Source organism: Triturus cristatus, chromosome 3_2, assembly GCF_964204655.1.
Source record: "Triturus cristatus chromosome 3_2, aTriCri1.1, whole genome shotgun sequence".
NCBI classification, from domain to species: Eukaryota; Metazoa; Chordata; class Amphibia; order Caudata; family Salamandridae; genus Triturus; species Triturus cristatus.
The window spans coordinates 484,534,724-484,550,191 of record NC_140584.1 but is presented as its reverse complement, the minus strand read 5'-3'; the positions used below and the strand labels follow the sequence as shown (position 1 = coordinate 484,550,191).

General features: G+C 43.2%; 1 protein-coding gene across 5 annotated transcripts in view; it reads left to right on the top strand.

Moving 5' to 3' along the window:
- Positions 1-15,468, top strand: part of STK33 (serine/threonine kinase 33) — a 1,543,521-nt gene that overhangs the window by 697,982 nt on the left and 830,071 nt on the right. The gene's annotated exons all lie outside the window — the stretch shown is intronic.

Sequence of the window (15,468 nt, the reverse complement as noted above, 5' to 3'; positions counted from 1 at the left end):
AATAAAGGAGACCCGTTTGTAAAGAATCCTTTGGTGTGCTGCTTGATTATTCTGGAGGAGAAATAATCGGATAACTGATATATATATATATATATATATATATATATACACATACACACACACACATACACACTCACGCCCACAAACTCACAAATAAACAGAGACTGCACGTGGGCCAAGTAGTAGCAGCCCGCACACATGCTCCAATCAGCACGTCAGCTGTACACTAACAGGACATTAAAAGGCAGAACACCACGACTCACTAGAATTAAACAGACTTCAAAGGGGGTTTAAAGCAGTATTTGGGTCGGGGTGATTTGTGAACGGGGCAAGCGCTGGGAGGTACTAGGGAGCAAGCAGAGATGTGAGGGAGGAGGTGGGGAAACAGAAAGCTGCAACAAAGGGAAAAGCAGTGACGGGGAGGAGGTGATCTGTGGATGAGGTATGAGGTGGGTTGCTAGGAGACAGAGCTGGTAGTAGCACGAGCACTGTGTAGAGTGCTGAAAAAGAAAAAAAATAGCCATTAAAACTGAAGCAGTGGATGTTTACAAGTACTTGGTCCATGCTCTGGGGGATGGCTAAACACAAGAAGAAGCATGACCATGCATGCCAGAGACAGATGGTGACACTATGAGACCGACAAGCAAACGGGAAGCCTGTGGGTGGGCTGAATCCCACAGATTAAACAAGTCTCTTTAAAACAGGGCATGTGCTGTCTAGCCAAGACCTAAAAAACACCCTGGAAATTCACAAAAAAACCCGGAGGTTACAGGGACTTTATAATTGGGTTTAGATTTTACACACACAAAACCATAGAAATTCAGCAGTTATACTTATCTGTAGAAACTATAACTTGTGTGCTAAGAAGGTAACTATAACTCGAGCCCTCGCCATGCACTGCTAATTACCCCACATTTTATATCAGTCCTGACATCATTGATAATATCACTGCAACATTTACAATAAAATTAGAGATAAGAAAACTGTGCATGGGGATGCACGAGTTATAGATACATTAGGACACGAGTAATGGTTTCTTCAGATAAGTATAACTGTAACTGCTGAATTTCTTTGGTTTTGTGCATGTAAAATCTGAACCTAACTATAATGTCCCTGTATCCTTTGTTTTTTTTAGTGAATATATATATATGTTCACTTACCAAAATTTAAAGTTGCGTTGTAGTTAGGTCAAATATTCATTAACTACGTAACGTTATAAAATTAAAAAGCAGAGAAATTCACCAGTTATAGTTATCGCAAGTTACTATAAGTCCTGCTCTAAGGTAACTATAACTTGCACCCCAACCATCCACAGATTTCTCATCAATTATTTAGTTACAGATTTTGCAGTGATATCAATGATGCCATAGAAGATGTCGTGTGTGTGTGTGTGTGTGTGTGTGTGTGTGTGTGTGTGTGTGTGTGTGTATATATATATTGACACAGAAACGGCTCCGTATTGTGGACCCCTGGCACTTCTATTTTCCGGTGCGGAACCCAGCAGAGCCACGCCGTCACAAATTCATCATCTCATTTGCCCTTGGAAATAATTTGGCACGCACTCACGAGTTCTGAAATTAATATCCCAATTTTCTTTTTATTCAGCTTGCAGCATCCAAAAATGAGGGACAAACCAACGCGTTTCGCTATCAGCCAATAGCTTGATCACGGTCACTGCAACTGATTCAAAACACCCAATAAAAACAATGTGATGCATAATCATGTGATTAGCGATGTCATGCCTCCTTTTCCCATGGACTTATGGTCCTCGTAGTTAACACAACCACACTATATTTTATGCCAATTACTCATATGTTTTATGCTCTCATTGTGTCATAATTGGTTTTGCTGTCACCCCTTGATATGGACAAAATATCCCCATCAACCCGTTTTTAATACAAAGCAAAACAAGTGACCAACATTAGGAAACATTGATAATTTTGACTAGCGAGAAAACATCCTCGACTACAAATATGTATTGCTGTATGTGATAGGGTTTTGCACATCTTAAAAACGGTAGTTTATTACTCATATTTTTAGAATTATAGTTGGGTGTTCTTTGTTATCTATATTTTAAACTTTTATTCATGAGCGCATTAATCCGTATGTTGCCGATTGTGCTCCATAACGGAGTTAATCGGAGCTGCGATTTTATGTGGCCACCACTTTATGTAATTACAAGTGATAGTGTAATTGCCCTTTCACCGATATTGAGCCCAACAACAACTCTTATTAATTCGCCCTCTGGTGGGCTTACTCTCCCTATGTATTTTGGGGATTAATTTTTACACCAAATTATAATAAATTAATTGTTTGATACTTGGACCCGATTCGAAGGACACATAAATTCTTTAAGACTTGGCTCATTAGTAATGTGGCGATTGCAATGTGTATGCTACAACCATTTCGACAGACATTCTGACATCTACACCCTTTTCCCCCTCTTCATAAAGGACATCTTTGTACTGAGGACACACTAATCATTTTGAAGTCTTACAGATGAACGTATAATTCTTCACTTTGGTTCAGGCCCCATGGGGTATAGGTCCTAAAGTTCAGAATTTGTCGTGATTCACGGCGTCTAAGATTTTATTCCCGATCTCCTCCTCTATCATGTGCGGCAATTGTCTCTAAAGCATGGAAGCAAAGTACTTTCCAGTCGCCTCCGTGGTGGCTTTCCATGTGTTTAGCAACAGCGTTGCTCCTGTTCTTGTTGACCGTCGCTCTTACGTGTTCAAGGATCCTTTTTTTTAGCTCACACTTGGTGCTACCAATGTACTTTAGTGAGCACGGACATTCAATTACATAAACCACAAACTGGCTTTTACAGGTGATAAGTTCTTTTATTAGCCATTTTTTGTTGTTATCCGGGAGTGAGACTTCTGTCATGTTTCTGGCTATTTGGCAAACCTTACACGAGTGACACTTCTTGAAACCCTTGATTGTTAACCATTGTGTTCCCTTTTTTTTTTGGTATGGTTCTGGTGGTGACTGTGCACTAGTTTGTCTCGTAAGTTCTTGGCACGACGAAACGTGATATTAGGGTGTTTACCCATAATTTCACTTACCACTGGGTCTAGTTGTAGGAGCTTCCAATTCTTGCGTAGGATGTCTCCTATTTGTTTTGCTTCTTTAGAATGATCCAAAATTAGTCTTATAGGGGTCGATTGATTGGTCTCTGTGTTCCTTCCTTTGTAGTTCGGGTTTAGGATAGTGAGTCTCTTCTTATCATTGGCGCGCCTCCAGCCTCTTTGGATAATCCCTTTTTTATATCCGCGGTGTTTGAATCTCATTGCTGGGTTTTTGCTATGTTGTTCCCACTCATGTTGTTCCGAGCAAATACGGCGTAGCCTCAAAAACTCCCCATATGGAATGTTGTCCTTAACTGCTGTTTAGTGGAAGCTATTTGCATGTAGGGTGAGTTAGTAGATGTTTCCTTTCTATGTAGCGTGGTTTCTAACTTGTTGTTGGCAACATAAATCTCTGTGTCAAGAAAAACAATTCTTTCGTTGCTTAGATTGTATGTGAATTTGATTTTCGCATCCGTGGAGTTTAGAATTTCGAAATATTCCTCAAACTCTTGTGCCGTGCCATCCCACACTATCAACAAGTCGTCGATATATCTCAACCACTTCATGATTTTTTCCACAAATTTATCATTGTTTGGATGCCACGCTACCTGTTGCTCCCACCATCCCATTGTGAGACACGCATATCCTGGACTGAAGGAGAAACCCATTGCGCATCCCTTTATTTGTAGATAAATTTCTTCTCCAAATAAAAACACATTTTGGGTAAGACACATTTGGATCATTTCTCTCAACATCTGATTGTGATGTTTGAGTTTGATGTCCCTTTCTTTTAGAAAATAACTACATGCAGCCAAACCAATGTTGTTTTCAATATTAGTGTACAGTGATGTTACGTCCATCGTGATTAGCATATATGAAGGTTGCCAGGATAGTTTCTGTAGGTGTCTCAGGAGATCGGTTGTATCTTGCAAGTATGAGTTTAGGTTGAGTACAAAGGGCATCAAAAAATGGTCGATGTAACTGGCTATAGGTTCTAACAGTGATCCTTTTGCGGACACTATCGGCCGGCCCGGTGGTTTCTGGGGATTTTTATGCACTTTGGGTAGGAAATAAATTGTCGCCGTAATTGGATGTTCGGTGACTAAGAATTTCCTCTCATCCTCATCAATCAAATTCTGTTTTTGCCATTCAAGAATTTTTTTGTCTAAATTTTCCTTAAAGGTTTTTGTTGGATTCCTGTCCAATTTGTTATAGTATTCTTTGTTTTTCAATTGAGTGTGCTTCCATTACATAGTCTTCGGTGTTTTGAATGACAATATTTCCACCCTTATCAGCCATTTTTATGGTGATTGTTTTATCCTCCATTAATGCTTTTAAGGCTATTCTTTCTTCTTTTTTCAGGTTGTCCTTATACTTAGATCCCCTTAGATTGTAAACTTCCTGTACCACTGCCTCTTGAAAAATGTCAATTTTGTTGCCAGGTGGTAATTGTGGATAGAAACGTGAGGGTTGTTTTTTCCCACTGAGACCAGCTCCGAATTGTGGGCATGCTATAGTTTCACCAACCTTTTCTGGTTCTTCCATCACATCCAGATTGATCAAAGTCAGGACGGCCGGCATATCGATGGTTTTTAGAGATGATTCTTTTGGACTTAATTCAATTTTCTTCTTTTTTTGTTTTTGTTTCTCAATAAAGTTTGCCATTTCTTTAAAAGATTTTGGCGAGAACCTATAGCCAGTTACATCGACCATTTTTTGATGCCCTTTGTACTCAACCTAAACTCACGCTTGCAAGATACAACCCATCTCCTGAGACACCTGCAGGAACTATCCTGGCAACCTTCATATATGCTAATCACGATGGACGTAACATCACTGTACACTAATATTAAAAACGACATTGGTTTGGCTGCATGTAGTTATTTTCTAAAAGAAAGGGACATCAAACCCAAACATCACAATCAGATGTTGATAGATATGATCCAAATGTGTCTTACCCAAAATGTGTTTTTATTTGGAGAAGAAATTTATCTAGAAATAAAGGGATGCGCAATGGGTTTCTCCTTCAGTCCAGGATATGCGTGTCTCACAATGGGATGGTGGGAGCAACAGGTAGCGTGGCATCCAAACAATGATAAATTTGTGGAAAAAATCATGAAGTGGTTGAGATATATCGACGACTTGTTGATAGTGTGGGATGGCACGGCACAAGAGTTTGAGGAATATTTCAAAATTCTAAACTCCACGGATGCGAAAATCAAATTCACATACAATCTAAGCAACGAAAGAATTGTTTTTCTTGACACAGAGATTTATGTTGCCAACAACAAGTTAGAAACCACGCTACATAGAAAGGAAACATCTACAAACTCAACCCTACATGCAAATAGCTTCCACCAAACAGCAGTTAAGGACAACATTCCATATGGAGAGTTTTTGAGGCTACGCCGTATTTGCTCGGAACAACATGAGTGGGAACAACATAGCAAAAACTCAGCAATGAGATTCAAACACCGCGGATATAAAAAAGGGATTATCCAAAGAGGCTGGAGGCGCGCCAATGATAAGAAGAGACTCACTATCCTAAACCCGAACTACAAAGGAAGGAATACAGAGACCAATCAATCGACCCCTATAAGACTAATTTTGGATCATTCTAAAGAAGCGAAACAAATAGGAGACATCCTACGCAAGAATTGGAAGCTCCTACAACTAGACCCAGTGGTAAGTGAAATTATGGGTAAACACCCTAATATCACGTTTCGTCGTGCCAAGAACTTACGAGACAAACTAGTGCACAGTCACCACCAGGACCATACCAAAAAAAAGGGAACACAATGGTTAACAACCAAGGGTTTCAAGAAGTGTCACTTGTGTAAGGTTTGCCAAATAGCCAGAAACATGACAGAAGTCTCACTCCCGGATAACAACAAAAAATGGCTAATAAAAGAACTTATCACCTGTAAAAGCCAGTTTGTGGTTTATGTAATTGAATGTCCGTGCTCACTAAAGTACATTGGTAGCACCAAGTGTGAGCTAAAAAAAAGGATCCTTGAACACGTAAGAGCGACGGTCAACAAGGACAGGAGCAACGCTGTTGCTAAACACATGGAAAGCCACCACGGAGGCGACTGGAAATTACTTTGCTTCTATGCTTTAGAGACAATTGCCGCACATGATAGAGGAGGAGATCGGGAAAAAAATCTTAGACGCCGTGAATCATGACAAATTCTGAACTTTAGGACCTATACCCCATGGGGCCTGAACCAAAGTGAAGAATTATACGTTCATCTGTAAGACTTCAAAATGATTAGTGTGTCCTCAGTACAAAGATGTCCTTTATGAAGAGGGGAAAAGGGTGTAGATGTCAGAATGTCTGTCGAAATGGTTGTAGCATACACATCGGAAGCGCCACATTACTAATGAGCCAAGTCTTAAAGAATTTATGTGTCCTTCGAATCGGTTCCAAGTATCAAACAATTAATTTATTATAATTTGGTGTAAAAATTCATCCCCAAAATACATAGGGAGTGTAAGCCCACCAGAGGGCAAATTAATAAGAGTTGTTGTTGGGCTCAATATCGGTGAAAGGGCAATTACACTATCACTTGTAATTACATAAAGTGGTGGCCACATAAAATCGCAGCTCCGATTAACAACGTTATGGAGCACAGTCGGCAACATACGGATTAATGCGCTCATGAATAAAAGTTTAAAATATAGATAACAAAGAACACCCAACTATAATTCTAAAAATCTGAGTAATAAACTACCGTTTTTAAGATGTGCAAAACCCTATCACATACAGCAATACATATTTGTAGTCGAGGATGTTTTCTCGCTGGTCAAAATTATCAATGTTTCCTAATGTTGGTCACTTGTTTTGCTTTGTATTAAAAACGGGTTGATGGGGATATTTTGTCCATATCAAGGGGTGACAGCAAAACCAATTATGACACAACGAGAGCATAAAGCATATGAGTAATTGGCATAAAATATAGTGTGGTTGTGTTAACTACGAGGACCATAAGTCCATGGGAAAAGGAGGCATGACATCGCTAATCACATGACTATGCATCACATTGTTTTTATTGGGTGTTTTGAATCAGTTGCAGTGACCGTGATCAAGCTATCGGCTGATAGCGAAACGCGTTGGTTTGTCCCTCATTTTTGGATGCTGCAAGCTGAATAAAAAGAAAATTGGGATATTAATTTCAGAACCCGTGAGTGCGTGCCAAATTATTTCCAAGGGGAAATGAGATGATGAATATATATATATATATATATATCCTACTGGCAGTCGCCAGTGGGTAGTTATAGTTAGGAGCTATTTTCCATAGGAAATCCGCAACATTCTATTCGCAATAAGTCTGGCGCCGGTTGACGAATCTTTGCGAAATGTTCCAAACTTTTGGCCAGCTCCGGTCCGCTCCTATCCTGCAAGTTTCGTGGTGATTCATCAAGCGGGACCTAGAAAAAAGGGTGGTCCCAAAACGCGTTTTCCCCATGCAATTTCCCAAAGGACCTGTTGACGCAGCTACAGCCCGAACTGCTGAACGGAATTACACCAAATTTGGCAAAGAGGTAGTCCTCAGTTCAGACTCATGCCTTTTGCATAAATGGTGTAAATCCGTTCAGAAGTTCCTGAGAAAATTAGAGTTAAAAAGATAGATATATCTATGGCCTGGTAGGATCCGCGCACCCTATGCGCACCCTGAGCGCACCTTCTGCGAACCGAGCGCGCACCCTCCCGATCACGCGCTGAATGCTAATTGGCTGTCAAGTGTCTGTCTACATTTGAAACCAGGAACTGTTGGCAGCCATTTTGTGCCTCGGTATAAGCGAGGCTGATTAAGTAAGGGAAATAAGTGTGTGAAAGATGTAAAGGGGCAGGGTAGAAATACTCTGACCCTTTAGTGTTGCTTAGGGGGTCCCAGAAGGACCCCCCGGGCCCCCCTTTTATTTTTTTAAACCGCAAAATGCGCGCAGGGTGCGTGGATCCAGCCGGAAAAAAAAACCCGAAGCGCAGGCTTCCGCGCTTACTTAATAATTAGCCCCCGGGGGTGCCAGATCCCGGGGGCAAAAGCTGTAAAAATTAATGGGGGGCCCATGGGGGCCCCCCAGCCCATGGGCCCGCTACCCCCGGGGCTAGAAAATAGACAGGGTGGGGAGGCTGAACGGCCCCCCCAAGCCTCGGGGACCACCACCCCCCGGGGCTTTATTGTTTGAGGGAGGGGGGGCTGCGTGGCCCTCCTCCTAGAGCCCTCGAGGGCCCTGGGGACCGCCACCCCCCATGGCCGGCTCCTACATTGTCCTGGGGTGCCTACCCCCAGGACACTGTTTGCTATAAGAGGGCGGGAGTCTCCCGCCCTCCCATAGCAAACTTCGTTTGGATTTTGAAAGAGAGAGCAGGGAAACCTGCTCTCTTTCAAAATCCAAACGATAATGCTTTTCCACACGGGGAGCTGCATGTCAGCAGCTCCCCATGTGGAAAAGCAATGCCGGCTCCCGAAGGACACGGGGAGCTGGCTGGGACCGTGGGGGCATTGGGGCTCCCCCCACGGTCCCCAAAGTCATGACCATGTCATGAGTGATGTAATATGTAACGTCATCAGCAGTGCATTGCGGGGGCGGGAGTTATAGTTAGCTGAACTAACTATAACGGGGGAATTTCTAGGGTTTTGTACGAGGGAAATGTCCAGCTAACTATAACACCCCTGAAACCTATGGTTTTTTCAGTGAATATATATATATATATATATTTTATTTATATTTACTAAAAAACCAAAGTTCCAACCATGCTGCCCTTCTGCATGGACACCATCTTCTGGGGCCCTGCCTTATTCGCTGGGGGCATGCAGCTCCCCCTCCTCGGGCCAATATTGTCCCTGGGGACCTGAGGCCTAGCCAGTATTTAAAGGGGGATATGGGCACGCAGCCCCCCTCCCTGGGCCAATATTGACCCCAGGGTACCCATCCCCTGGGCTTATGCCAGTATCTAAAGGCAGAGGGTGCACACAGCTCCCTCCCGGTCCTATATTGGCCCCAGAGACACCATCCCCTGGGTCCTCTCCTGTAAATGGTGGGTGCCCTGGCCCCACCCATGGCACCCACCTCTTTGTTGGGGGCCGCATGGGCATCCCTAATACCGTTTCAGTCACTGCCTGCTCCCAGCCTCCAGCTGGAACCCGTATTGCTCCTGCACCTAGGGAGCAGCATAAAATGTGTACAGGAGCCATTTTTCATCTGTTTCCCTGCCCACTTCGCAGCAGAAAGGAAAACAGTTGAAAAGTCCGATCCCAGCAGGCATGAGCAGTTTTCCTACTCCTGCAAGCTTGGAGCGGACTTATTGTTTGCTCTCGGTTGGCAGGAGCTTTAAATTGCACCTGCTATGGAAGAGCTAACATAGGTTTCACTGTCCGCACTGGTGCAGGCAGGGAAAGCCTCTATGTCCCAACGGGTGGGCACACCGGGACATGCAGGAGCCCAGCCCTTGGGGTTGGGTTCCCCAGCAACATTATTGGCTCCAGGAGGGGGGCCAGGCCCCGGGAGTTGGATTCCCCGGGCGGTAAATGGCCTGGGGAGGGGGGCTGCATGACCCCTTCCCCCTACTTGTGTATGGCTGGGCTCCACAGGGTGGCGGTCCTTGGGGCCAAAATCTGCCCTGGAGGAGGGCTGTTTGGCCCCCTCCCTCCTTTTTCTATTTGGCCTGGCCCCAGGGGATGGGTTCCTGGGACCGAAATCGACCTGGGGGGGCACGCAAGCCCCCGTTATAATTATTAATCTGCCCACAGGACCTGGCCACCAGGAGGGCATACACCAAACAAATGCGGGACCCGGCACTTGTATTTTTATTTTGCTACGGATTCACTGATTCTCCGCAAATTTGTGGTAAATTACAAAATATATATTTTTGGCCCTCTTCGGGATCCCTGTGAGACCCCACCACCAAGCCTAAGGGGTGAGGCTATTTCTACCCTGTCCCCTTCTTCTTTTGTTCACATTTCTTCTTTGGACTCTGAAGAGTCTGAGTCCCAAGATAGCTGCCAACACTTCCTGGTTGAAGTGTTGACAGCCAATCAGATCTCAGCATGAATATCGGGTCCGCGGAGGACTCGCATCCCTAGAAATAATTATTTTTTTCTTTAATATCTCCACAACTACTGATTATATTTACACGAAATTACAAAAGGGCTCTTTCTGGGCCAGGATCTAGCTTTCTGCAAAATTTGGTATAATTCCATTCAGCAGTTCGGGCTGTAGTCGTGTTCAAAATCCCTATTGGAAATTGCTTGGGGAAAATGGTTTTTGCCCCCTTTTTCTCAGCCTCGCTTTACAGATCACTTCTAAACTTTCCAGGCAGCAGCTGAAGTGACCAGTACACTACTTCCAAAAATGTTTGGAAGATTTGTTAAACAACGCCAAATTTATTGGCAAAGGAAAAACTACTTTGTCTATGAAAACTAGGTGCCCTAACATAACTACCTACTGGCGACTACCAGTAGGTAATATGACATATATATATTTATATCCATCCATGCATCCTACTGGCAATATCCAGTAGGTAGTTATAGTTAAGCCCAAAATTTCCATAGGAAAAGCCTTTTTTTGTTTTGCCAATAACTTTTGCGCCTCTTGACGAATCTTCACTAACTTTTTAAAAGATTCCCCTTTTTGGTATGGCTGCTGTGTTGAAAGTTTTAGGGTGATCCCTTAAGCAGGGAGCCAAGAACAAAGGGGGTCCCAGAATACATTTTTTTTCAAAATGATTCTCGTCTCCTAAGCGTTATTAATTGTGCCCCTTGTGGGCCAGTTCCCGGCAACATTTGCATATTGCAGGAGTGGGGGTGTGCATGCGCCTCCCCCGGTGCTTATTAATGCCCCGGGGAAAACCACCTCCCCTGGGCTTCAATTGAAGTAAATGTTGGGGAGGCCTGTATGTCCTCCCACACTGCCCCAGGGACCACCACCTCCCCGGGGCTTATATTTTTAAAAATAGGGGGACTCTTGGACACCCCCAGACCCTGGGACCGCCACCTCCCCAGGTCTTTAAATGTAAATAATGCAAGGGGGCTACATGGACTCCCCCCCGCAGCCCCTAAGACCACCCTCTCCCCGTGGCAAAATTGAAGCAAGGAGTGGGGCTGCCCAGCGCCTCTCCTGGATCCATAGATGGCTCTGGGGACCACCATCCCTAGGGCTGACTCCTGGTATGTCCTGGGGTGCCCACTGCCGGAACACAGCTGTTTGCTATTGCTTGGCAGCAGCATTACCTCTCAATGACATCTCAAATAACATCACTGATGACATCATTCACAGTATCACTGATGCACCCACTCACACCCCCATAGAACCTTTCATTCACCCACACAACCATTCACAAACTCATTCACAGACCCATACAAGTACTTATACACCAACTCATTGATTTATAGATCCACACACACATCCATTCACTCACCCATATAGCCACTCATACACCCACTCACTAATAAAGCCACTGACATATCCACTAATACACCCATACAGCCACCCACACAGTCAGTCACTCATATAGCTACTCACAGACCTACTCACTCACACATACAGTCAATCACACAGCCACTTAATTGCCCTTACAGATACACACACCCACACCCACTCAGTTACTCATACAGATACTAATATGTACTTACTCACATGTGAAGTCAGTGACACAAGCAAACACTCACCTGTACAACCCCTCTTACATTCACTCACTCATATATCCCATAACTCACCTATACTTCTTTTCACCTATCCAGGTACTCACCCATGTACCACTGACACATCCATGTACTCAGCCATACACACACTTACTCAGCCACACAGCCCCTCACACATGCACTCATTGACCCATAAGCCACTGACTCACCCACTCACTCAATCATACGGGCAGTCACACACACCCTTACCCACCCACATAGACACTCAGACAACCATACAGGTACTTAGACAACCAATCACCCATGTAGCCACTCACATACACACACCCATACAGCCATTTAGATACTAACTGACAGCCTGATAGATATTCACATGAGTCACTCACCCATTCATTCACTGAGACACCTAACCACTCATACAGTCAGTCACACACCCACTGAATCATCCATACAGACATAAACGTTTTAAAAACACTTAGTCACTGGATGATATCATCAGTGATGTTATTTGAGATGTCTTCAGTGATATCATCAGTTATTTCACTGATCATGTCACAAGTGATGTAATATGTGAGGTCATAAGCAGTGTATTGCGGTGGCACGAGTTATAGTTAGCTCACCTAACTATCACTGATTTCACTGGTTTTTTTTTAACGAGTGAAACCTCAGCCTAACTATAATGCCCCTGTAACCTTTGTTTTTTTTCAATGAATTTCTAAGTTTTTTTTATTACTCTGAGTGCGGTAACTACAGATGAAATTAAAAGTGACTGTTCAAATGGTTATACGGAGGCCCACTGGAGAGTTAAAAACATTCCTGAATAAACTTTATCTTTGCAGACCCCACGAGAGGGGAAGAATTGACTCAAGAAAACTACGTGTCCCAGAGAGCAGTTCAAGCACATTTTGCCCACCAGGGGGCTATAAATTGTAATTGGGCATAACAAGGGCTTGTGACCGCTTCAGTGTTTATGCATGGATGGAGGGAAATTGCCTGTGAACAAGGAGCTTGTAGCTCTGAAACACGTAAGGCGCAATAAATCTTTACTTTGGAGACCACTTGCCAGTTTATGGAATCGTGCCTGCAGCAGGAGTGCGCCTTCAAGCGAAGGAGAACAGCATTGTTGAAATGTGATTCCGGCCTCTTCTGCCGGAGAAGGCTGCACCACTCATTAAAAGGAAAGAGGCAGTCAGTGTGGAACCTTTCTATAACTGAATGCGGTAACTGCAGAGGAAATTAAAAGTGACTGTCCAAATGGTTATCCGGAGGCCCACTGGAGGGTTAAAAACATTCCTGAATAAACTTTGTCTTTGCACGAGAGGGGAAGAATTGACTCAAGCAAACTACGTGTCCCAGAGAGCAGTTCAAGCACATTTTGCCCACCAGGGGGCTATAAATTGTAATTGTGCATAACGAGGGCATGTGACAGCTTCAGCGTTTCTGCAAGGATGGAGGGAAATTGTCTGTGAACAAGGAGCTTGTACCTCTGAAATGCGTAAGGCGCAATAAATCTTTACTTTGGACACCACTTGCCGATTTATGGAATCGTGCCTGCAGCAGGAGCGCGCCTTCAAGCGAAGGAGAAAAGCATTGTTGAAATAAATATATATATATATATATATATTCACTGAAAAAACCATAGGTTTCACACATGTTATAGTTAGCTGGACATTTTACTGATAAAAAACCAATGAAATTCCCCCGTTATAGTTACTGTAGGCAACTATAACTCACGCGACCGTAATCCTCTGCTGATGCTAATACTGTATTTAGACACTTATTTGCCCATGTCTTCTTCCATTAAATTTTAGCTATACATATATTACAAATATTTTTTTTTCATAAAGACACATATGTCATCAGCAGAGGATTACGGTCGCGTGAGTTATAGTTGCCTGGGACATTCCTTGACCACAATTAGTTGTAATATCTCTAGTGAGGCATGGGAAGCACATTTTGCAAAGATTTATTTAGCTCCAGTCCCATCCATTGCAATTAATGAGCATGCAATCACCTCCAGGGTTTTGATTAACCTTTCAGAAGTAGAGGAGGCTATCGATCAGAGCCTGAGCTGTAAAGCCCCCGGCCCTGATGGTTTGTCCATTGATCTAATCAAAAGTCAGCCGGACTTTTGGGCACCTTTACTGTTGAATGTTTTTAATAATTTAACAAATTCCATTTTACCTAACACATGGTCCTGCAGTATTATTGTGCCGATTTTTTAAAAAGGGGATCACTCAAATCCAAGTTGTTACAGACCGATCTCCCTGATCGATAACACGTTGAAAATGTTGGGGAGGGTCCTGTATAATAAGATTAAGTCATGGGCCGAGGTAGATCAGATTTTACATCCCTGTCAGTTGGGGTTTAGAAGTAACATCGGCACTGTTGAGCAGTGCCTCAACCTCAACTTGATCATTGGCAAATATAACATAGCCAAAAAAACACCTATATATTTAGCCTTTATGGATCTTAGTTCGGCATTTGACTTTGTCAACAGGTCACAGCTCTGGAATATCCTTTTAAATTACGTTTTTTCATACCTTATTTTAAGGAAAGACTTGTGATTGATTATAAGGCAGTTTATGGGAAGGTTATTGCTTTGGAAGATGATGAGCTAACTTTTCGGGTGGGCTCTTTCCTGAAAGCGGCTGTGCGTACTCGTAAGTCTATGTGACCCCCCGAATTCTGCTCAATTCATTCTGCTTTTTAATTACTAATTTTAAACTCTTGGTATATTAACACTCTGATGAATTGTTCCTCTTTATTATGTTTTCTTTTATGCACATTGTACTACTGGAGGATCAGTTTTTAATTTAAATCTTTTAATGTCTCCCCTGTCGCTGGTTAATTCTTACTGTATATGTTGTTGTCTGTCTGTACTTTTATGGATATGTATCTGTATCTGAATAAAAATATTGAAATGAAATGGAAATACGCCTTAATCATAGGTTAACAGTCTCTGCTCTTTAAACATGACCAAGTGATTGTATCGACATATAGTAGCATATGTAAACAGTAACTTTTAGAAAACACTCCCAATCACTGGATGATGTCATCAGTGATGTCATCATTGGTGTCATGACTGATATCACTGACCATGTCATGAGTGATGTAATATGGGAGGTCATAAGCAGTGCATTGCAGGGGCGTAAGTTATAGTCAGCTCAGCTAACTATAACTGCTGAATTTCTTTAACCTTTCTTTTTTTCAGAGGATTTCTAAGGGTTTTTTACATTTTATTTCCTAACTATACCGTCCCTATAACCTTTGTTTTTTTGTGTGTATATCCATGGTTTTTTAATCTAGTAGTTGTATTTGTAGAGTGGTGGAGAAATGGCATGAGGCCTCACTATTCCCGCTGTGTCATACTTTCTAGAGGTAACAGGAGGGCTTATTGGCCCCTAAGGCCACTCCACTTCCAAGAGGAATCCATCCCACAACCAGTAGTATGCCAGGAGGCGTGTTTGGAGAGTGATGGAGAAAGGTGGCGTGGCCTCCGAAGACCTTTCAATAATCCCGATGTGTGGGATTTACTGGAGGCAACAGGAGGGTTTGTTGGCCCCCAAGGACCCTCAGCATCCAAGGGAACTTCATCCCCCATCCAGCAGTGCACTAGGAGGCACGTTTGCAGAGTGGTGGAGAAAAGGGGTCTGACCTCTGCTAACTTGCTGGGCCGGCCTTTTTTAAAACATTTTTTTAATTTATTTTGGAAACAGGGCCATGTGCCCCTCCTCCCCCCCCCCCCCCCC